The sequence below is a fragment of the Protopterus annectens genome, chromosome 17.part0 (assembly GCF_019279795.1).
Source record: "Protopterus annectens isolate FY-2018-M chromosome 17.part0, PAN1.0, whole genome shotgun sequence".
NCBI lineage: Eukaryota > Metazoa > Chordata > Ceratodontiformes > Protopteridae > Protopterus > Protopterus annectens.
In genome coordinates this window covers 650,082,084-650,108,321 of record NC_056751.1, presented here as the reverse complement: position 1 = coordinate 650,108,321, position 26,238 = coordinate 650,082,084, and the positions used below count along the sequence as shown (strand labels likewise).

The window sequence follows — 26,238 nt, the reverse complement described above, 5'->3', positions numbered from 1 at the left end:
CTCAAGGTCAGGGTCATACCGGCCTGGGCTACATGCTCAGAGAGCTCCTCTATGTCTCTTTTCATGTAGTCCAGGGAGGTACATCTCAGGTCATTCACACCAGCATGGACAATGACTGAGTCATATTTGTACTTGCCTTGGAGTGACCTGAGTGCTTGTGTTATGTGGCGGATCCTAGCGCCCGACAGGCAGCTCACTGTGACCTTCTCCTTGTTCAGCCTGGTGAGCGGGACGTCAGTGTGCCTGACGATAGAGTCACCTATTACAAGTGTATCAGGTGTGTTGTTTAGCCTTAAGGGCTGTGACTGTTCAGCACACTGGCTTTGTGAGCTATGTGTTGCACATGTTTTGTTTTGGAGTAGCGGTTGCTTGGATGTCGGCTTTGGAGGTCTCTGCTGCTTAGGCAGATTTTTATTTAGAGCCTCCGAGTATGTTTTTGTGTGTTTATGTGTTTGGTTTGCTGTCGTGGTAGGTCTATGTGAGACTGGAATTGTAGTGAGTGTGGTTTCCTTCTCGTCCTGACTGGTTACGCCAGTACTGAGTTGAGAGAGCTTAGCCTCCAGTTTGGCTATATAGTTGCATCTCTCACATGTGTTGGAGTTTGTTGGGAGGAGGAGAGGGTTGTCTTTGTACTTGATGCAGTTGTAATATTGCCTCAAGATTCCCAGATTCACCAGCTGGACCAGAGAGGAGACTGACAACTGACCTTTGGACATGCTAGAATAGTATTGGTAATTCCTTTATAATTGAAAAAAGGGCCAATGGGGAACAAGGTACTCAAGGGGAGTTTGTGAGGGTGTAGTGCTTTTAATTTTTTAGTGTTGACTTAGTGAGCAAGTGCCAGGTAACTTAAATGCAATGTGTTACAGGTAACTTAAATGCAAAAATGACAAACAGTAACTTTCTTTCAAGTAAAACAAGGAAATAAGTACAGTAAGCAATGCAGATATCACTAGGGATCCACAGAAGTGCCGAAAAGCTGCATTTTAGTTGGAATTAGCGTTTCAGGGAAATAACAAGCAAACAAACAACAAGCATACAAACAAAGCTAGATTCAGCAGGCCTGGATCTAGTCTATGCTACAGCAAACAAGGTGTACCAATTTCAGTAAGAAACAGTTCAAATATGCAGGCACTATAAGCCTTTAACCAGAGATTCCCAGCTCAGAAGGGCAGAGTCCAGCCGCTCCTCCCACAAGAGTGCAGACCATGAACCTTCTTAATGTAAAATAACTGACCTGAAGCCCAAGTACTTAAACCAGAACTAATACACTTTTAGAATAACAGACACTGAGCCCTCAATCAGCAGTTCCCAACTTAGAAGGATGTAAGCTACCTGTCCTGCCACCACAGTGCAGGCCACAAACCTTCCTAATGTAAAACAACTGGTCTGAAGCCCAAGTGCTTAATCCAAAAGACGTAGAATGATAGCTACACTTTAATCAAGTTACTACCAAGCATTAATAAATACAATTGGATACTTTAAAGAATGCCTGGATTAGTGCTCAAGTTATACAAACAAAGCTAGATTCAGCAGGCCTGGATCTAGTCTATGCTACAGCAAGCAAGGTGTACCGATTTCAGTAAGAAGCAGTTCAAATATGCAGGCACTATAAGCCTTTAACCAGAAATTCCCAGCTCAAAAGGGCAGAGTCCAGCCTCTTCTCCCACAAGAGTGCAGACCACGAACCCTCTTAATGTAAAATAACTTTATTGTTATAATGATATATCTTGCATAAGTAGTTGTGGTGCTTGGGCATACTTACACTGCAATTTCTTTTTGCAATCACAGGTGAAGCATTGCATGCCACCAGCACTGAGAATCTACTCACGACTGATATTGGAGGATCCTCAGCATCCAATGATGATGGTGGGGGGTGTGCAGGCACTTTCCAGGGATGCAGATTGTATACTGGGCACAGAGAGTGTGACCACCACATGTCCTTCTCAGACTATGGACACAGTCTGTCTGACTACCTGCACATACAGATGACACATTACCATCTGAAAGTGGATAGGTTGATGGGGACACTGTAGATTAGGGAATTGAGATGACCCCAGGTTAAGACTTTCCACAATCTGCCCTTAGCTATCATAGGCAAGAGGTACCACACAGGGGGGTCGATACTGGTTACCGTAGGTGGTGATGTGTCAGCAGCTGCCACAACATATGAGCATGGTTATCCTGGAGGCATATGCAAGTTCCACCTATGCCTGTGCAGAAGTTATGACAGTTATCCACATGGTGAATGGTAAATTACAGCACTGCAAAAACTATGTGTATGGCTCCTTAACCAGGATGAATGACTCATTAGATTGTACAATGACTGTTCTGGATTGCTATTGGGGAGAGGGGCCATCTTCAAGCCTGGTCAAATATAACATCCACAGAGGTTAACTGATTTGGCCATGAAGAGGCAAGATGTCTTCCACAGCAGTAGTGCGTCCATCCATTGTGGAAATGTCTATTCCAAGCTGTTCCTGTGGTAGTGGTCATGCTAATACCTCTCCCGGCAGACAATGGTCACATTAGGGTAGCCCACAGACATCTAGCCAGGATTTTGGATTAGCCAGTGCATCTTATAACAGAGACACTTCTCATGTACTAAGGCCTGCACTTTAGCTGAACCCTCTGTCATGCATGCTGTGGACCTGCCCAGTGTGCCACAGTGCATTGCTGTTCTGCATGCTGATGTTATGTCACTTCAAATACACATGCAAGCCACCATTGCCCGTACCTCATCCCCAACCCAGAGTGTGTCAACATCTTTGATGCAGTAAACCCCCAACACAACCTATATTTACACACTGAGCATAACTGCTGTCCTTCATTTTCTTATGTGTCAGTACTCCCACTCACACACTTTTCTGTGAAAGGCATGTACTCCTGTAATCTATACCCCAGCTGTGCACATGACATTAACTTGCCCTACCCTTAATAACATTTTGACTTGGGCTCCCTATGTCTGGTGCATAGAGAGGTCAACCTACACATGTGTTAGTACAGTGTGGTGATTTGTATGTTTCATTACTACTTGTCTGTATCTGCTTAGGTATTGTATAGTAATGTGGTACAGCTTTCATCTGTTAATTTTATGACATGAACAGCCTCCGTCTAATGCACAGAGTAGTCACATAACAAGTTTTTAATTGGTTCCTAACCCCCTGACATTTTTAGAGCAGTCTTTTGCTTTAACATGAGAAAATGGTTGTCCCCTTAGCTAATGTGTGTGCAATGTGGTGAGCTACATTTATAAGTTTCTGAATATCTCTGCCATGCTTATTTTCACTTCAGTAGCATGCAACATAACTTATTACATGGTCATTAGCATATATCTTCCCTGGGTCTTGTTTTACAGCTGGGAATTTTGTGTTAAGACTGTTTCTTAACTAGAACACACCCTGCCTGTTCCCACTCATTGTGCAAATTCGCTTAGCATGACAAGGCGGGCATTTATGAATCTTGGCCTTACAGTCATTGTCCAACCATTATTTTGGCTTTGTCTAGAATTTTTGAGCAAAAAAATTCAGATGCGTGCACTTGCTAGCTGTCTCTCTGTCCCTGTCTGGAGTGCTAGAGCATGGTCAAATGAGGCTCTAGTCAGGGTAATGTACTGTGGCCACTGCCTCAACCATTCCAGTATCCCTTTACTTGGCTATCTCTCCCGATTGACTATAAAATGCTGTTAAATCTTGTACGTATGCATACTGTTTTCTTCTTTACCTTTACAAAGATCACAGAGATTTGGATTTAATGTAAAAATTTCATTTCAGATTTTACAAAAAAACAGAGTAATTTGCTCAACAAAATAAAACAGTCTTTATGTTGAAAACAGACTTAGCATGAGTAACAGTAAACTTCTTGTCCTTTGAAGCTCACATTTATTGAAAGCTCATCTGGTAACCCATTAAACTACAAGAGATGTACTAGGATTCATAGTCAAATAGCATATAGTGAAACACAAATGAATGGTTCAGTGAAAGGTGTAGAAATTCAAAAGCAAATGGGTAATGCATTTGCTTACAGCCTGGGACAGACAATTGGATGCAAGTGTCCCTTTTCAGGGGCAGCCCAGAAACACCATCTGGTAAAATTATTTGGACAGAGGCACACAAAAGACAAAGGCTGAGAGAATGAAGCCCTGCACTACATGAAGCAGCTCATTAACAGTTCATAGCCTTAGTCTTTTGCACTAAGTGCCAGACAAACTGTTGTAGCTCAACACAGTGCATTTCTCACTGTCATGCCTGAAAAAACAAGCTAAATTAATAATGTATTCATAGTTAAAATATTAACATTAAACTCATAAATTTCATGTTATCCAGTTTATTCACAGCTAAATAACAAGCATTCAGTCAGCAGTCACCAAAACAAGGAAACCAATGATCATACCCAAAGAACATGACTCATGATGATGCTCCTCTTTGCTTGAACCATTTCTTTCCTTTACACCATAACTAATCTTTGATGCAAGGAACAAGTATTCATGCACACACATGCACACAGATGTGGCCATTGATAACAGGCCCTTTTTGACTGTACACCACAGTTCACAACACTTTAGCAGAAAATAACAAATTTTATGAGGAACATACCACAAATATGAGAAAAAAAATCAGGGAAAGTGGAGAACTATGCCCTCTGCACAAGCATGCACACACACACACACACACACACACACACACACACACACACACACACACACACACACACACACACACACACACCTTAGAGTTGATAAAATAACAAGCTTTACATTAGCAATCATTTTCTGAAAGATACAAAATCTGCGATTCACATGCCTTTCATTATTTAGTGATTGCAATCCACAACAATTTGCCAGAAAGCCACAGGTTGTACAAAGAACAGACCAAAATACCTTTCAGTTTATCTCAAGATTCTGGACAACATCAAAAATAACGTGGGGACAAATTATAAATATTATGTTATTTATTTATTTATTCAATTATTTTACATGTGTTTACTGGGGAGGTCCAGCTGGGCTGGTAGCCTTTTTTCAGCAGACGTCCAGGGAGAAAAGCTCCATAATACAATTTAACAAGCACACAGTTTTTAGATATTAGTTACATATTAGTTACAGAATAGAAACAAATAATCTCTAAGGAATAACAGAGTACAAGGTAAACCAGTAATGTGTATTGAATAACAGAACACAATACAGACAAAAATGCATTTTATCTGTTTGTTAACCAAGTAAACAAATTTGATAAAGTTCCCCTTTGCAGATGTGACCTGGGAAAACTGCTTGGATAAGTGACTTGTTCAAAGTCAAACAATAGGCAAAATGAGGTGGAATGATTCAATCCTTGTACTTTGACTATAGGAAGCAGTTCATTAACAGTTCAGATCCCAAAGTGTCAGATAACTCCAATTTACACACAAAGTTAATAAAACAGGTGCTGCATACATTTCCTGAACAGTAAAAACCATGATTGGCTTTATTGACAGAGTGTAATCCTCACCCAGTCAATAAAGCTAGGGAAAAAAAAGAAGTCACTGAGGAACAGAGCATAAACATGAGGCAAAATCAGAGATGCACTACAAAATCAGAGGCAGATTAATCAAATCTGCATAAAAGGTTAACAGAACAACAGATTTTGCATTAGATGCATTTTTTAACCAAGAACTACAGAATTGCAGTGGCAGGTATTATTGACTGACTATGATTTTCATAAAATGAAGAAGGTAATGAAGGTCTTGCAGTTACTGGAGAGGATTAGTGCTTTAAAGACTTAATGATTTGCTTTACAGAGTCAAGGGTACAGGGTCTGACTCACTATACATCTATGTGACATCCATGTGACTCTGAGCAAGTCACTTAACCAGACAGTGCTCCTAAGGTGCCTCTTAAAAGTAGGTTAACCTGGTTAAGAAATGCATTAGCCAAAGAAACCTGAAGGTGTTACTGTTCAGTGCTAGGAGCTTAAACAAGAAACTTACCCTATAAGCAGGGCCGGTGCTACTATTTTGGGGGCCCCCAGCAAGTTTCAAGTTGGGGGCCCTACCCAGGAGAATATAAAAAGTGTGACCATATTGCCATCACACCTCCTTCCCTATCAAGCTCATGAAGCACCATTTAACAATCACTGTGTATTATTATTACATTCAGACCATTAAAAAGACTTGAAATGTCAAGGTACACACTGGCTGGCATTTAATACCAATGTTACATTATGACAGGCCCCTGTACCACAGTAAGGTAGCCACTCACAATGGTACACACACTGACTGGGACTGCGCAGTGGTGCAGCAGTTAACTTTGCCCCCCCCCCCAGCAAGAGGTTCTCTGGTTCGATTCTCAGCTGGGGTGCCTTCTGTGTGGAGTCTGCATGTCCTCCCTGCATTTCTGTGGTTTCCTCTTACATTCCAAAGACATGCTTCTGCAGCATTTCTGCCTGGGCCTCTGCTAAAAATAGGCTTCTTCCTAGTCGGACTTTCCCGGTCAACAAATGTTAAATAAATAAAATTTAGTACCAATAAATTATGACAAGCCACTGTACCCCAGCAAGGTAGCCACACACAGAAGTTCACACACTGACTGGCATTTAATACTAATGTTACATTACGACAAGCCCCTGTACCACAGCAAGGTAGGCACTCACAAATACACACACACACACACACACACACACACACACACACACACACACACACACACAAACACACACACACACACACACACTGACTGGCATTTAGTAGTAATTTGTTACATTATGGCAAGCCTCTGTACAGCATCAAGGTTGCCAGTCCTGCAGAGGTACACAAAGACACCCACACAGACTCTCACACAGGACAGAGACACGAGGCAGACAGTTACACAGACTCACAGACAGGACATAGACACCCACACATGATGAACAGCACTACAGTAAGACTGAACATTAAGAATTTAAAATACTGGGCTTATGAACTAATAATGATGCTAGAATACGATTTTGCAGTAGCATGCATTGTGTGACCCCACATTTTTGAAGAACAGACCAAAACTAACAAACATCTGGACATTGTGCAACATTCTCACAGCCCCTACCAACCTCCTAACCTCTCAGCATAATTCCAAAGCTGAAAATAACTGCAGAAAAAGGTGTAACATCAAGGATAGTTACAAACATTGGTATGATAAACTTAGAAAGATATTAGAATAACAGGGATTGCATTAGCATTCATTACAATAATCAGTACATTCTGCAGAACTCTCATAGTCCCCCCAAAAGTCTCAGCACAATTCTAGAGGAGGTACAAACAAAACAAAAAAAACAAGACAATGACGTAACATTAGCGGGTTTAAAACATTGTGGTTATGAACTAATAAAGATGGTAGGATGGTAGAATAACAGATTTTTCCAGCAGCATGCATTGTGTGAATTCACATTTCTGATGACTAACAGACCAAAAATACAGGTCAAACATCTAAACATTGTGCAACATTCTCACAGCCCCAACCCCTCTCGTCTAACCTCACAGCTTAACAATTCCAGACAAAGCCCCAAAAAAAAGAAAATGCAGAACAAAGGCATAACATCAGGGATAGTTTGAAACTTTGCTATCATCAACTTCGATAGTAGAACAGGGGTTGCACTGGCACACATTAAGACATCAGTACATTCTGCAGAATTGTCACAGCCCTTACCCCCCAGTATCTCAGCACAATAAATCTGGATGAAGTGAAAGTAAAATAAAAACAAAGGCATAACATAAAAAAACAATGTGCTTATCAGCAAATATCGATGCTGGAATAACAGATTATGAATTAAAATGCACTGCTTATCCCACATGTTTTAATGAAAATAGATAAATACCAGGCAAACATCTGAATATTGCACAACACTCTCACAGACTGTAACCCCCCCCTACCAACCTGTCAGCACAATAACTCTAGACAAAGCAAAAAATGATCATAGAACAAAGGCGTACCATCAGGGATAGTTGTAAACGCTGCCGGTGTACACAATACTAGTATAACAGGGTTTGCATTAGTATACATTAAAACAGCAGCTGTACATTCTGCAACATTCTCACAGCTACTAACTCCCCTCCCAACCTCTCAGCACCATAATTCTGGACAGAGCAAAAAATTATCATAGAACAAAGGTGTAGCATCAGGCATAGTTGTAGACATTGCCAGTATACATAAAACAAACTAGCAGAACAGGGTTTGCATTGGTATACATTAAAACATCTGGATATTCTGCAGCATTCTCGCAGCTACCAATATTTCAGCCCAATTGTACACAAAACAAAAATGCAATATTGAATATTCTTATGCAAGACTAGATAAAAAAACTACATCAAATCTGGACATTAATTACAAACAAGCCTTCCTTCCTCAGTCTCTTAGCAGAAGAATTCTGGACAAAAATAAAATAAAACTGATACAACCACAGCCCCTCAACCCCCCCCCCCCCACACACACACACAAATCATCTTAGTGTAACAACTCTGCAGAAAAAAAGTTATACAATCCTCTCCCTAGGTCCACCCTCCCCACAGCAAAAATAAAGTTAAAAATAAACTCAGCAACTTACCTTTTCTGCAGTTGATAGAAGGCTGCTACTAATCCTCTGCTTGTTTCTACTACACACAGACCAGACCTGTTCAGCCCTTTTAAATTACCCTCAAAAGGACAGTTTTTCAAATCTTTTACAAATTGCCCTTACAAGGGCAGTTAAAATAGAGCTGCTTTGCTGGTCCCAATGTTGTTCCAGCAAAACTTGCATCCTCCATCCATCCTCACAGCATACCTCTCAACATCTTAGCATAACAATTCTGGACAAAGCCAAAAATAATAGGGGTACAAAGGCTTAAAAATAGGGGCACTTTTTAAATATTGCTTATATAAACTTACAAACTTGCTTTCAGACTTTACTTAACATAGATTTTTCTGAAGGATATAAAGTCTAAAACTTAAATGTATCTGCTATTTTTTAGTGGCTTCAGTACTCATTACTGTATAAGAACACCACAAATTTTATGAAGAACAAACCAAAAATATAAAGCAAAAATCTGGATATTCTTAAAAATCTGGGCAGTTCAAATATTTGCCTAATGTCGACAATCAAAAGAACTGACCCAACAGACCACATATTAAGGTAAACCCAATCAGGAAGCTAGAACTTGCTTCTTGATTTCTACAGCCAATTAGGTCCCTTGCTTCACTGAAGCGGACCTGATTGAGATCAGCTAACAAGTAAAGCAAGGGACCTGATTGGCTGAAGCCATCAAGGAAGCAAGTTCTTTCAGGGAGAGGAGAAAAAAAAAAGGGCAGAATCACACGACGGCGCTGCTGAAATGAACGAGGTGCCCAGCAAGGAGTGGAAGCGATTTTGAAACCCATGGCTGCTTCATATGGAGGCCCTCATACGTGGGGAGATAATTAGGGGCTCCCCATGGCCATGGGTTTGGCGGGTGCCTAATGCCGGCTATGCCTATAAGTTCTCTTCACTCTGGAGAATACAGACACCTGTGCTGTAACCTAGATGTGGTTTCAATCTGCAGAAAGTACTCTGGTAGTGCAAGGCTTCAGTGCCATCCACACATTTAGACTATTAGCTGCACAGACAGTGACAAAAGGTGAAGGAGTCTCAGTCTATATTAGCAGCAAGCATAACTCTAGGTTTATTAAAAAGGGCAATGCCCTGGAAATTATCCATGTGCAAATCACCATAGACAAAGTCCCATGCCATATCCTAGCAAGCTATACATCACCATATATGTCCCAAGAATCCCATAGCTTATACCAACAACTACTGGAGATACTCACCATTAAAACAAATACTCTGTTCATGGGAGACTTTACGTACCCCTCTATAGACTGAGAAACATACACTGTCTCATTATGACAGGCATAATGATTCCTGGACTTCATTAATACAAACATCCTTGTGCACACCCACCAGAAGTTCAAAAATACTGGACCTGGTACTCACTATTATGGGATAGCACGGCACCCCCCTCCCATGTCACATCTTCACTGGTGAGGTTGGACCACAGGGCTGTCTCCTTTGAAATAAAAATCAACTCAGTAACCCCAGCAAACTCTGTAACTGTGGGGAACTATTCCAAAGCAAACTATATCCTATTAAGTGATAGTTTGTCAAAATGCAATGCTCCTCCCAACCTTGATTTCACAGCAACCTATGTGGAATTATTCATAGAGATCCTGTCCAATCAGGTAAATGGCTGTATACAGGCTGCTGTATCTATTAGAAGTAATCCTAAACCAAACTCTGAAAACAAACCACTCTGGTGGAATCCTAACCTTATTAGGGTATATAACAAAAGGAAAAAAGTCATGGCTAAAATCAGGAAGAACAGCTCCCATAATGATAGGAGCTCTCTAATTAAACTAAACAGGAAAGTAAGAGGACTAATTAAGTCCAACAAGGCCAATTACAGGATTAAGATAGACTCAAAGGCTAAAGGCAACCACAAGGCCTTCTAAAGCAATGTCCAAAACCACAAAGGCAACAAACATCAGTGTGCTGAACTGGTGGTCAGTGGTGTCACCTTCACTGAGAAAAGTGGCATAGCAAAATTACTGGCTGACAAATTCAGCACAGACTTCACACTCCACTCCCCCTGCCTCCCCTTGAAATATCTACTAGTGTAACCTCCCCACTATTACTGGAGAGCAAGTCCTGGTGGTGCTCACTAAGGCCAAAAACACAGACTCAATGGGATGCGACAATATCCTGGAATGTCTCCTAAATACTGTGAAACATGACCTATCAGGACTACTTGAATCACTTTTCAACAATATCCCCAAAACAGGCTTTATACCATGAGAACAGAGGATGACAATGGTTATCTCACTTCACAAGGGTGGGCTGTTAGCTGACCCCAGAAACCACATACCTGGTATTCTGACTACTTTAATATGCAAACCCATGGAACAAATTATAATGGAAATGATCATTAAAGACATAGGCAACCTTCAGATACTGCACCAAACTCAGCTTGGCTTTATCCAGGGAAGGTCATGCCTACTAAGCCTTTTGGACTTCTTTGAAAAGGTCACCATGGCGATGCTTGAGGGGGAAAATGGTGCATACCACCTACCTAAACTTGGCTAAGGCATTTGATACAATTCTCTGCTTGGGTATAGTTGACAAACTTACCAAACTTGGCATAAACCACTACATAACTCACTGGATTTCCAGCTGTATCACAGACCGAACCCAGGAAGACAGGATTAGTGGTAACTCCTCTAAAAAAAACTGTCACTAGCAGTGTACCTCAGGGCTCTGTGTTAGGACCACTTCTATTGGCATCCACATCTTAGAAGTAAAGACTGATGTCAAGTGACTTTAGCTGGCCAAGTTTGCAGATGACTACAAAGTGGGAGCTCTCATAGATTCTCCCCATCACAAAAACATCTTACAAGAGGGTATAACACAGACAAATGACTGACGCCAAAGTTATGGATTAAAACTCAATACCAAAAAAATGCATTATAGTGCCTTTTGGGAAAACTGCCACCCAGGCTAATTATTCCATCAATAAGACACTCGTAATAGTTGACCTGGTAGTCAGGGATTTAACCAACATGTGGCCAAGGTAGTAAGAAAATCATTATATGTCGCCCAACTTCTAAGTAAGGGCATGGCATCCTGGTCCAAAGATGTTATAGTACCACTTTATTTGGCCCTTATCAGATCCATCACTGAGTATAATGCCCCCTTCGGCAACAGCTGGAACACCCACAAAAGTTCCTTAGCAGGAGAATTCACTGTATAAACACATTGTCCAGCAGTCTATGTCTGCTGTACAAGGCATTGTCGTGTCCAGCTCTGAGGGACCTATTGCACATCCTCAAAACAAACAGCAACAGAACCACTAGATTCAAGGATTTAAGTTTTGCTTGTAACATAAATAAAATAAGACACATTGGAGAGACAGGTATGTGTCTCAGAGGATCCCCATGCTCTTCAACAGTCTCTCCATCTATGTAAAGCAGAGCTCATCCCTATCCCTATTTAAGTATAACCTTGACCAGTGGATGGGAAATCAGAAATTCACCCAGGGACTAATCCCCATGTCTCTGACAGACAGAGGTAGACAGTAATGCCTAAACATACACCCCCCCCCAACATACACGCACATAACCTCAAGAAATTTATTAACATCGCCCCCGATAAATGCCCATGATACATAGGGACACAAGTGGGGTGTGTTGCACGACGAGGCTTATAAAGGACCTGCTGAGTGTTACCCAATATATTCCTAAGAACCCATGAACCTATTAAAATGGACATAAATATGAAATAAAATCAGAGATGTTCCATTCTCTAAGGGCAAGATCAGTGAGAAAGACTTACTGTAAACATCAGTGATTTACCACAATATTGGTAAGCTGGTTATAAAACAAAGAAACAAGCACACATATGCCATGACTCTTCCTCTTCTTTTGGATTGGGTCAACTCAGAAAAGAAAAAGTAATTCGTTATTACTACTACGGTCTATGCACGACTGTAGTGTATGGACAGATGTAGCCTAAGGAAGATTAACATGGCAAGCTTGCACATGTCTCATTAAATGAATTATCTTGCTGTTTAACTTTTTATAAGCTTGAAAAAGGAGTTATTTTAACGGCCCTTATTAGTCCCCGTAAAATATAAGTTTAAAGACTAATAGACTTTGCATTAACATATTTTTTTCTGAAGGATGTGAAGTCTTAAACTCAAGTCAGTCGTTATTTAGTGACTTCATTTTTTCAGTGATTTGCCACAGTATCTCACATTTTATCAGGACAAGATCAAAAATATGAGCAACAGAGCCGGACAGTCTGCGATTTTTTTTATGAACGTGTAATCCATTTGCCTTTGAAGTGTGCGCACTCATACCCGTTACAGCTGGACTGTTCTTGGGCTCATGCGGACCAGCTGCAGAGGTTCGACTCCGCGTCCTGCAGTTTAATGACACGCCTCTCTAATCACATGACAGTTCATGGTGTACAGTACATCTGTCTATCGGACTAATGGCGACTTGTTACGCACTGGAACATAAAGGGACAAAATCAGGTCGTGGATAGGAAAGTCGGGGTTGGTAAGAAATACAAAACAGCAATCGCAGAACAAGCTGTGGAAGATATAAAGGGGATTACAATTCTGAAGCAGATACAGTTGAGAAGTTAAGTAAGTGGACGTATCTGGACTTTACATCTGGAAGGGATTGTTGGCCATTTCGAAAACGAACAGGTCAGTGACAGCATCCTTCCCTGAGTTGTAACCCTAATTATATATAAGCACCTGCTGTCCAAGGGCTCAGCCACTGGAAACGTTTGCAAGGGTTTAAAGCTTCAAAAGCGCACTGCAAGCTCAAAGCCACAGCTGTACTTTTGGCCAGCTCAGTTGTATCCCTTTTCATTTTGCAATGCTACGAAACGTGAGTTTTGCAGAAGTTGGTTAACTGTGCTATTAACAACAAACTTCCTTTTCCTTTTAACGTTTCTTGAGCTGCATTTGGTTATTGTTGTGAAATTAGTGGGAAAAGGCGCATTTAGTGAGTTGGTCATAAATTGTTTCACTAGCTAATCACTTTTAGTTGACATTATATTATTTTAACAATTGTTTGGGGTGGAACTGTTTGCGGAAATAAAACCCTGAACCGTAAAAGGAATTAATGGTTGTGTTCATTAAACCGCGGAGATTAGCTCAAATTATTATCGTAATGTAGTCCATATCGCTCAACCTCTTAGCACAAAAAAAAAAATTCGGACAAAGTTCCAAATAATGAGGCGACAAAGCCCCCCAAATAGGCACAATGTTTTAATATTTCTCTTATAAACTTAGAAAGTTGCTAGAATAAAAGGTCTTGTGTTAGCATGCATTTTCTGAAGGATATGAAGTTTGAAACTCAAATGTCTGTCATTATTTAGTGAATTCAGTCCTTATTGATTTGTCACAAAAATCCACAAAACCACAAGTTTTATGAGGAATGGATCAAAAATATGAGGCAAAAATCTGGACGTTCTGCAAAAATCTGGGCAGTTGATATTTATGGCTAGTGTTTTGATGTCAGTATTTAATTTGGCTTTTAAACCTGATCTATGTTGTTATATCCAAAACATTCAAATACAGGTTGAATGCCACTGCTTATTTGTTACTTTTGGAAAGCTTTCATTCCCTTAAGGTCAGAATCATGGAAGATACAAGAATAATAAAGGACAATGGTCTCAGATTAGGGATACTTTTAAAAATATTAGTACCACTGACTGTGAAAGGTGACAGAATAAGAGGTGTTGAATCAGAATGTATTTTCAGATGTAAACAGAAGTTTATAATTTTAAAAGTGTCATTATTGTTTAATACAATCCACCTTTTTTTTGCACAAAGTCCTCAATTTTAAGAAGGACATAACAAAAGTTTGAACTAAAATCGGGGACATCCCCAAAAATCAGGGGAACTACAGGGGTAATAATCTAGAACTTAATTACAGTTTTGAATTGATGCATTTTACATAGTATTCTCCATGACTGCAATGTTCAGAAATACTGACATTTTAAAGCATGCTATTGCAAGAAATTTAGCCTGAATTTGTTAGCTTCCTGCAATGCACATTTTGAATTTTACAGACTTTGAAGCATAATCAACTATTGATATTTTACTTTGCATTGTGACAACTTCAGCAAATTTCCTTTTTCTCTTCTATTGACCATTGGCTTTTGTCTCCACTGCTCCTGATTTTCTGAGTGTCCATGGTTTTGGGTCAAAATTTCACCATATCCATCATAAAATAAGATATTTTATTGAGAAAAGGCGGTGAATAGTAACTGGTAAATGAGGGACTGGGTATTTCACATTTTACCTTCCATGTGAGTGTTCACAAAATTGTAGTTATAATCAAAATGTGCTGTTCTATGAGTTTTAGCTATGAATTGGAATTTCCTTCTTTGCATTTTATGTGACCTTCTATTCTCACCATGTTTCCTAACATTAATTCAGAAATCATTAAATACAGTAAAGGGAGGATTTTATGCAAAACAGCAGAGATGATTTACAGTCTATGTAATAGCCTCACAAACTACATTACTAAAGCAATTTCAGTACAGTTAGATTTGCTATATTTTGGATGGTGTTTTTCTAGTTTTTCCCTTTGTAGTGCAAAATAAATCTCCAAAGAATAGATGCTGCAGAGCACTCCAACCCTTGTATCTCAGCAGTAGTATTACAGGAAACTGAATGGTATACAGAGTAACACATTGACTAAGGAAATAGAATAGCTGTGTGGAGAACTTTGAAATTGTGCTATCTGAAGGTAGGATCACATATATGGGGGGGGGGCATACAAAAGGTGGTTAAGTTGTCATTGCATGAAAATGCATAATGTAATTCTAAGAGTAAGCTGACTTGATGGGTAAAATGCAAACTTGCCCCTCACGTGTGCTTCTTCAATTCATCAAAACGACTGCATCTTCCTATGCAGTCTATATAAATATGGATGGCCTTGTGACATACAGCCTGATTCTACAGCCTCATGTAATCTTGGCACCATAAAAGTGCATCACTGTCATCTTCCTCAGTGTTCATGTGATGTATTGGAGCAGGAACTTACATATGCATTAGCAGTAATTCTTAAACTACATTTCACCTGCATTTCAGTGCAGGCATCTCTTTCATTTATTGATCTGGTGCACTATGGGAGTCATACAAATATTAATCTTTCAAATTCTATACAATTAATGTTTGTACTAGTGAATAATGTAAGAGTGCATTCTGTGCATTCAGACATGAGACTAGGGCTGTCCTTTGGAACACTTGTGCAGATGAAGCTAAAAAAAGCACAGCTATCACCACCGAGAGGGCAGTGTAAAAACATGTACACAATGTGAGTAAAAATCTTCCTAGACTCAGAGAAGTGATGAGAGTTGGAAAATGTTATCATATCTGAGACATGTTAGAATAAAAGCTGAGCTATTAGCATATCAACATATATTGAATGCCAGAACAATTGTCAGCTGAAGTCACAAAGACAATAATTAATTTAGCAATGCAGACAGAGCCAGACCATGGTCAAATGGGGCCCTAGGCAGGGTAATAGATCAGGGCCTCCCAGAGCAGCCCCTCCTGCTTCAGACCCCTAACCCCCTCACAGCATCCCCCTCTTCAGCCATTCCAGCATTCCAGTGTTCCATTATTTGGCTATTTCTATTTACCATAAACACTGTTCAAAACTCTCAGTGTGTATATTGTTTTCTTATTTACTTCTACGGCGATTACATGTATTGAAATAAAGTAGCACAAACACAAATAGCCATTTTCTAAACAAACAATACAGTCTCATAATGAAACAGACTTAACATGAGAAGTTATCTTCTCTGCCTTTGAAACTCACATTCATTGAAACAGCATTAAAACCTACATTCAAAGAAAATGCATCTGGCCAGTGGAGGATTAAGTATACCTTTGGGCTGTTTTCAAACCATAGGCTCCTTGCCAACATTTTTAGGGCCATGCATACATGTATGCGTTCTTTGATTCACCTTCCTGATTGTATTAAATTATATTCCTTGTATAGTAAAGCACCACTTGTTAGAATGAGTTTTAAATTTGTAGTTTTGAACCTTCTTCCAGTAAGCAATGAAACAAAATGTATGAACCAATAATGACAAAACTACCCATTTCAGAAAATTTCAACCATAAAAGGCCACTCAGACTTCTGCCATTACAATCCACTAATATCCATCAATAAGTACAATCTCTGCAGAAGTAAAAGTCATCCGTATAATTCCACATTAAGGAGATCTGTAACTAATGAAGAGGTTGCTACTGACAAGCAATTTTATATTTCAGTGTTTCATCTAAAAATCCAATGCCTGCTGGCCTTGAAGAATTAATTGCCTGTGTTACATTACAAAAATTTGGTAAACTGATAATATTAAAATAGGGAATGACTGACAAACCAACAACAAGTTCATAATCAATAGGCATCTCATACAAAGGAGGACACACACAGGAGTGCAGAACCCCTATAACCCCTTAAAATGCACCAAATAATCAGCAAATAAAAGAGAACTGCAATATCAGGACTCCATCTTCATGGTGCAGGAGTAGAATCCACAGCCTTCTGCACCAAAGGCAATTATGCTACTAACACTGCTTTCAAATTCTACAGCACAAACAGTGTCTGCCATTTGGTAAACAAAACAGCTAGATGCACATTGAAAACAGACTTAGCATGTGCAACAGTAAACTTCTCTTCTCTTGAAAATCACAGTTCCATGAAAATGCACTGAAACTCATAACCCCTTGAAAATGCACTGAAACTCAACATTTCCTAAAAATGTAGTGAAACTCAAACTCACAATTCTGTCAGCAATTTGTTAGTTGGTGTAGAGCATTCAGGTTCTTGTATCCTGTAACCAAATCTGATCAAGTTAATTGAATAACCTGCCCCCTTCCATCTAGGGCATTACATACTGTGATACCTCTCAACCTCTTAGTGTAAGAAATCCGGACAAAGCCTAAAATAATGGGGATACAATGGCCCAAAATAGGGGCAAATCTTAAATATTGCTCTTTTTAACTTAGAAAGTTGCCAGAATAACAGGATTTGTGTTAGCATGCATTTTCTGAAGGATATGAATTCTGAAACTCATATATATATGGTATTATTTAGTGACTTCAGTCCTCCGTTATTTGCCAGAAAAATACACATTTTCTGAGAAACAGACCAAATCTGAACAGTTGGGAGGTATTTTAAACACACACACATGAACACACATGAACACACACACACACACACACACACACACACACACACACACACACACACATACACCTTCTCTTTCATGTAGCAATACACACACACACACACACACACACACATACACACACACACACACACACACACACACACACACACACACACACACACACACACACACATACACACACACCTTCTCTTTCATGTAGCAATATAGCAATACACACACACACACACACACACACACACACACACACACACATACACACACACATACACACACACACACACACACACACACACACACACACACACACACACATACACCTTCTCTTTCATGTAGCAATATAGCAACACACACACACATGAACACACACACACACTTTATCTCTCATATGAACAGAATGGCTAGTTTAAATTACATACACACACATACACATACATACACACACATATATACACAGTCTCTCTCAGTGGGCCTCTCTCCCTGCAGGTACGGGGCCCTAGGTGACTGCCTATGTCACCTAGTGCTGGATCCAGCTCTGAGTGCAGTTAAGTATTCAACAAGTAGAAGAATCACCATGGTCACCTTAGACATAGAAAAGCACAAGCATATCACAGGCAAAGTAGACAGAGTTCTTTGCGGAAGCCCTAACAACTCAGAATTAAAAAAAAAAAGAGAAAGAAAATGAAAGGGTAATAAACGAAGATTATTATAATCATGAATCAGAATTAAGTATTGTTATGCTGTATGGATTTGCCACATGTGGCTTACAAAACTTTACTGCACAATCATCCTGGAACATATTTGTTCCTGGTGTCTTACACATGGTAGTGCTTGGGACCTTTCTACTGAAACCTACTGAGGAGTTACTGAACTGAACCAGGTGCTCAAAAATAAGGCTAAAACATTTATTTTTGGATTGACCATTGACTGACAACTAGGAAACAATAAGCAGTATATCATATAATCTGCTGCACATGTTGCTTCCAATGTCAGTCATACAAAATTAAGTAGAAAAATTCCTTATTGTTTCTTCTGTGAAGGTGATATGTTGTGCATGTATAGAGGGATTAAGTCTATCTTCCCAATTGTAAATTGAACTGCAGCCAGCACATCAAATTACAGTTGTCAAATCTCCATTAACTTGTAAATGTAATCAGAAGTTCATTAACAAGATAAGATCCTTCACTGTGTAAGGCTCATCATAGCATAACAAATTAAATTTAAAAATAGTTTTGCAAAGAGATAAGCCTCTTGAACTCCTAAACCCTTACTACTTGTATATACCAGCTTTGACCTCATTCCAAGCTCATTCCAGTCTCTATATCCTGTTTCCCCTGCCGGTCACAATTACATATTGTCATTTTTCAAGATGATGTACAATAAACAGAATGGTCACCTTGTGACAACCATCTGACTATCACTGCTAATGTACTATCCCACAGGTTGAGGGTTTGCTCCATTATAGAGCAAATCCAAACAGCACTTGAACAAGTGGGGGAATGAAAGAATAGTGAGGAAAGAAGCAAGTCTGCAGTGACTCACACACACACACACACACACACACACACACACACATACACACACACTCACACACACACACACACACACACACACACACACACACACACACACACACACACACACACACACACACACACACACACACACACACACACACACACACACACACACACACACACACTCACACACACACACACACATGCACACACACACACACACACACACACACACACACACACACACACACACACACACACACACACACACACACACACACACACACACACACACACACACACACATCATGTAAAATGTAAATCTCCAAAGGAAAGAAAAGCACATTGTGGATCTCAAGGGATGCAGTTATCAATGCCATGGAAAATAAAATGATATTCAAAAAGTGTGAGGAAATCAGAAAAACACAAGGAATTGTTCCATGTGAGGCAGGAAGAAGCAACTAAATGACTTTAAAGAACAAAGCTTGTACTGAAGGAAAGTAGCAAGGAATTATGGGAAAGGAGTTAAAACGTTATACTACTCTTATTAAACAGGCAAGAAGGACATTGGAGGGAATGATGAGTGTAGGATAAAATGAAAAGGAAGATATGCTGAGTGAATATTTTTGATCACTTTCTTCAAAGACAGATAATTGCTTACAGTAGATAAAACAGCCAATCAGCACACAAAAGCCAATGCTGGAAATAAACCAGTGAAGTGCAACAAAAAACAGAAAGGCTATCACTACTGTCAGCATAAACCTTTATTAAACAACAAATGGATAAGTGCTTTCACATATAATACATTTCTTCAGATCCACATATATAAAAAGCCAAAGTAACGACCTTTTAAAACATGAAACACCAATCACAAAACAATATAAAAATAACAACCAATCATATTAAAAATTCAATTTACATCCTTTTAGGGCAGATTTTAAACAAACACTTGTATTAATCCCTAGATGTTTGTCAGCCTGTAATCTAAATAGCCATTTTAGTTCCATTTGTTCTATGTAGTTGTTCAAATCACCACCTCTAATGCTTTCTTTCATACATTGTAAAGTTTTAAAAGAAAATCTATGACCATTATTCTCACAGATATGCTTAGCTAATGCATTTTTTCATGTTCATGGTATTAATATCATAACTATATCTTAAGATTCTTTCTTTAAATTTCATCAGAGTCTTTCCAACATAAAAACATGTGCATGCATCACAGGTGACTAAATAAACACTATGTGATGTTTGACAGTCTACATAATGCTTAGGATTAAAAATAAAATTAAACAGAGGGTGTTTAAAAATCTGTTGTTTTGAAATAGCTGGGTATGCTTTATACCTTCAATAAGGGAAGGTACCTACCCTTTCAGTTCTTTTATGTTGTATCTGTCTAAAATTACAAAGCAAGTCTTTAAGACTATTACTGTTGTTATAACTGAAGCTAGGTTTGGGTCCAACAATGTCAGCTGTTTTTGTATCAGTAGTCAAGATCTGCCAATTCCTATGTATAATGTCACATATAGAGTCCACATCATCACTGAACCTAGTAATAAACCTCAATCCATGTTGGGTAGAGGTGTCCTTCAGGCGGCCACTAGCAGATTTATGTCAATGGCCATCAGAATAATAGATTTTAGCTATGGTACGTCTGTTATTTAAAGCCTCACTTTTAATGCCATCTATTTGTTTTTTACCATAGCCTCTGGCCAAAAATTGTTTACTGAGTGACTTCATGATTTTAGTAAATTCATCCTCTGTTGTACATAACCTAGAGGCTCTTATAAACTGGCCCTTGATAATATTCGGAAACATGTGTCTGGGATGCATGCTCCCATATGATAGTAGACTATTCTTCAAGCATACCTTCCTATATAACATATTATTAATGGCACCTGAAGAATCCATGTAGAGCTGGACATCTAGAAAATCTACATTACAGTTTGAAGCTATCATAGTTAATCTTAAGAAATCAGTAGTTGTTTCTAAATATATAAATTGTATTAACAATATTTCACTACCAGTCCATACAAGGAAGATATCCACAAAACAGCGATAAAACCTGATGTACTCTGAATACAAATTATTGTTGAAAACATACTTATCTTCCTAGTAATACATGACGAGGTTCACGTAAGAATTTGCACATGGGGTGCCCATAGCAAAACCCCATTTCTGCAGATAGATGTCATTGTGAAAAGTGAACACATTGTTTTCTGAAATGATCTCTACCAAAGTACAAATGAGCATAATGGTGTCACTGCTGCATTCACCTTTAACAGTTAATACTTCCCTTACAGTCTTGATTCTAAAAATGTTGGGTGTAATAGTGAAAAAGTTTTTAGCATCTAAGGTCACCAAGAACCAGACAGATACATTATTGGCACTACTCATAAATTGATATAAATCAGACAAAAAATGATTACTGTCTTTCAAAACTGTTGGCAATAATAAGACAGGTAATTGGGTAAGGTGAAGAATGGGATTGATAAAATATACTATATGCACAAAAAATGTTACAAAATATTTTTTTTAAGATTAAAGCTGGATATTGCAGTGGGACCAGGTGTCATTCATTGTATCAGTTGAGAGATTAACAGATTAAGCAAAGACTATTAGAAGAATTTCTGAACAGAGCATGTCCATGGTCTCCCAGACTAGAGGCATGTAGATGGTTACATTGCTATTAATCAAGCATCTTTTCAAGGAATCTTGCTACAGCAAGCCTTTTCCATTAAATGGGCTCTTAACTACTATCACATTTCATGACGGGGTTCCCATACAGGGGGCACCTCTCCCCTTAGTATAAGCAACTCTGAGGTTGCATGATTTTAGGGTTATAATGTTAATCATTTCGGGCTTGTTTGATAGAATGGGCTTCTCAGAAAAACAACTCAGTTAACCACAGAAATGGCTTTGTGGATGTTTCTGCTTTTGGAAAGTAGTATCAGAAAAGAGATGTAAAGTGAGGGACCAGCTGGCTTGTCATCTGTTGTAGGAAAAAAATGTGGAATTTTGTTTGTGTGAGGTTAAAACATGGGTGATGGAAAATTTCTTAAGTCTTAATGAAGGGAAGACAGAAGTAGTGCTCTTTGGTCCAAGCCATTACACTGATTCCTCTATGGTGGATTGTGGTGAATTGACTCCTTATTTAAAGGATATTGTTGTTAATTTAGGAGTGAAGATAGATACAGATTTATGTTTTAGGGATTATGTAAATGGGGTTGTGGCATCTTCTTTTTATCATTTAAGACGTTTGGCTAAAGTAAAGCCATTTTTGACTAGACATGATCTTGAAATTGTGTTGCATGCATTTATAACTTCACGTCTAGACTACTGTAATTCCATTTTATTTGGAGCGAGTCATGGTGTTTTACTTAGATTACAGCTTGCTCAAAATGCTGCAGGGAGATTTTTGGAAGGCAAGCGTAAATTTGATCATGTTATGCCTATATTGGCAGCTTTACATTGGTTACCTGTTTTTTATAGGATTTATTTTAAAATTTTGTTATTGGTTTATAAGGCTCTGAATGGTTTAACCCCAAAATATTTGGCAGAGATGTTGCATCCTTATGTTCCTACTAGGGCACTTCGTTCAGAAGATTTGTCCCTGCTTGTAGTTCCGAGGACATGATTAAAGATGCGAGGAGATAGAGCCTTCTCAGTTGCAGCTCCAAAGCTTTGGAATGAGCTTCCGCTTTATATTAGGCAGTCCTCCTCTGTGGCAGTTTTTAAATCAAAGCTAAAAACCTACTTTTATGAGTTAGCTTTTAATAGTGTGGGATGATTGCTTATGTTTAATGTTGTATTTATTGTATTTTGTGAAGCATTTTGGTGGCATTTTTATGTCTGTAAGGTGCTATATAAATAAAATTTGACTTGACCTTACTTGACTATAAGGAAATAATTATCTAGTGTCTGGAGGCCAGAAACTGTAGGACTCCAGGCAGCATGAATTCACAAAAAAAAGACCGTCCCTGCGATTCATGAAGCTCAGGGCAAGGACGGCATTAGCCTTGAACTGACCGTGCGGCGTAGAGATGGTGCAGCAGCACCATATGCATATTAATGAAGGTGCGCTGTGGCAACATCCACGTGCACAGGAAATGTGCGCAAGTGCAGGGGGCGTGTTTAAGCGCTGCACGGAGGCGTGAACATGTCGGCTACAATCGCGCAACCTAAAATGCTGACTAGTACAGCCTGCCTTTAATAGTAATCACTCCTGTCAGTGTCCGTGGATACTGAAATGTATGCAAAGCATACAAGAGAGTTCAGTGGACACCAAAATAAAAAGTAAACACAAAAGCACGTAGCTGAATTTTGAGCCCCCATCCCTCGAACAATGACATTTAAAACCCTGTGTCCGTATTTCATTGTAGTGTTGATTGTTATAGCAAGTAGAAGCGAAATGCAGCATGTTTGCGTGCTGCTGCCCTTTGCTAAGCCTAGCCCAATGGTTAGGGTTACCACCTGTCCCACTTTGCGAGGGACAGTCCCTCTTTGGGCAGTTGTGTCCTGACAAAAAAATATTAAAAATGGCAAATGTCCTGAGATTGTAGGCATAATTATGTCCCATATTTTATGTAATAGTTACATAAAATAGTTATTTCTGTATCTAAAATACCTAAATGTTACAAGAAACAGAATAAGCAACTAAACTGCTACAAAAATAAGCTTTTATTTAGGCAAAAAAGTTATATCCTTTGTACTGACCGTGTTCATGTGTCGGCCTGTAAAATCTGATGTGTGTCACGAAAATGTCCCACTTTGGCCATTTGAAAAGTTGGCAACCTTACCAATGGTCAGAGCATTTGCTCAAAATCTACCCATTCACAGTCCGAGTTGTCCTTGTCTGGACGGCCCAAAGATGAATGGGTATTACCCGGGTCTACCTACCATGTCATGAAAGATAAGTATTTGCGTGTACCTATGTGCATGAAGTACAGCATGTGGAAGACCAAATATGTTAGGGTTGTCCTCACAACCATATTGGTACCAGAGATATGTAGAGTATGCAATGTGTACTGCTGTCTGTGCCATGGGCCAGCAACCAGAGAAGGGATGAATGGTGTGTTTGTGGGATTTGGGGGGGGGGGGGTTGATGGGTAATGTAATAATTCGCCAAGGGGAGACTGGGTTGGATGTACAATAGGTGAACTGGAGGTGTACGAAGGAACAGTGGGTGAGTCAGAAAGGAAACCAAAGAACATACATTCACATCCCCAATACACTCTGAAAAGCCATACTGCAGAACACAGTCCCACAAACATATGAACATTAAAATGTGTGATACACATGTACGGAAATGTTACCGGTTCACACCCACATAATGGTCTGGCCTGAACTGAGCCATCCACCCACAACACACCTGGATACATAATTGAATACCCATAATCCTCTCCATAGCACACCATCCCCCCTTTGCTGAACGCCCACCAAAACCACCCATACTTGGGCTGCTAGCTTGGCGCAGCCATATCTGCACATAGTGCTCCCTTCCCACATCTAGTAGGCAGTTTCACCCTAGGCAGTCTCAGGCTTGCAAACTAGGTATCCCATGCATGCATAACTCACCCTCATTTTCATACAACCAGAAGAACGGGGTTCATCATCCACAATTTTTGGACATCCCTCATGGGATAAGTGTCTGTTCTCAAGATTAGACTTTGTGGCATAACACAATGTCCAACCCTGTTGCCATCTGGGCACAAGTCAGATTAGCAGTACTTGTCCACAACCCTGCTCAGCATCCACCCGGTCCTGCAGAACCTACGACCCGGGATAAAACACCTGACCGTGATGCACATCTCTCCATGTGCATTATCGGGAATATATACCTTTCACATGTTCCCAAGAAGCTTCCCCATAACCATCTTCCAAATAGTACATGTCCACAAATTACATACCCTGTCCAGGTTCCTCGTCGTAATGATGCACACAGCCCCTGTATACAAATGGTACAGGTCCCTCCCGGATGCAGTTGTTCATATACATGGCCATGTATAACTCCAGATATGTAGTCATATATCTATAAATGTACATACTTATATTCGCATAGCTACACATCACACATACATGCATATAAGTAGTTGTCAAGTATGTGTCCTATTCATAAATATGTATACTTGCAAATGTATACATATGCCTTTCAGAAAAATTTGAACATTAACATGTACTATACATATGTACACCGACCAACTGTCACATTTGTTGCCAGTAGTGTGGAATGCCTGTAGTAAAGTCATATATCCTAATTACCATCCATACAGAATGTATCATGGATGGTTTAGTGGCAAAACCAGTGACTATGGTGTTTCTGTTCCCGGGTCCAAGCCATGCAAGGGCTGCTAATTTTATATGATGCCCAGAATGATGGCAGTGAGATATCGGGTGATTAAGGCACATTCAAGCAGATGTAAGCAGGTATGAGCGATGGTAAGTGGCGGTCATTCAACAGTATGGGAAATGTAAATAAGCATGTAGGTGTATATGCATGTGCATTTAAAGGCATATATATATATATATATATATATATCCAGAAGATTGAACATGGTCACAATAAAGCAGTCATAATGAATGTGAAGGGAAAGAGCAGCGGAACCCCCCGTATTATTTAATGCTGTCATATCAAGCTGGCCAGAGGTGAGTAAACCTTTTGCATTTCCAACCACAGTTAGGATTCTAACAGTGGAACTAAGTTTGTCCACATGCTAAGTCTGACTTTCAAACAGGTACAGGGCACTCCCAGTCACCATTCAGACAAGCCAAAAAACAGAAGACTAATTGAGTATCCTGACCATTATATGAATGTATGTCCCAGGACTATAAACTTGGGATGTCTGAATATACTTGGAGTGAGCCAACATACGAGATGTGTCTAAAGCAGTAAGGAGTTGCGCATGTTTAGTGGTATGTTTTATTCCCCACCAGAGAATAGATGACTGCTGTGTTAGTGATGTTTTGATGTGTTTGTTCTGGTAACTATGAAC

At 39.5% G+C, this 26,238-nt stretch overlaps 1 protein-coding gene across 1 annotated transcript in view; it reads left to right on the top strand.

The window, feature by feature from the left end:
• Window positions 1-12,973: 12,973 nt before the first annotated feature.
• Window positions 12,974-26,238, top strand: part of PPFIBP2 (PPFIA binding protein 2) — a gene marked incomplete in the record, with an annotated part of 2,221,164 nt that continues 2,207,899 nt past the window's right edge. Inside the window, 1 exon segment of the mRNA XM_044058974.1 lies at window positions 12,974-13,218.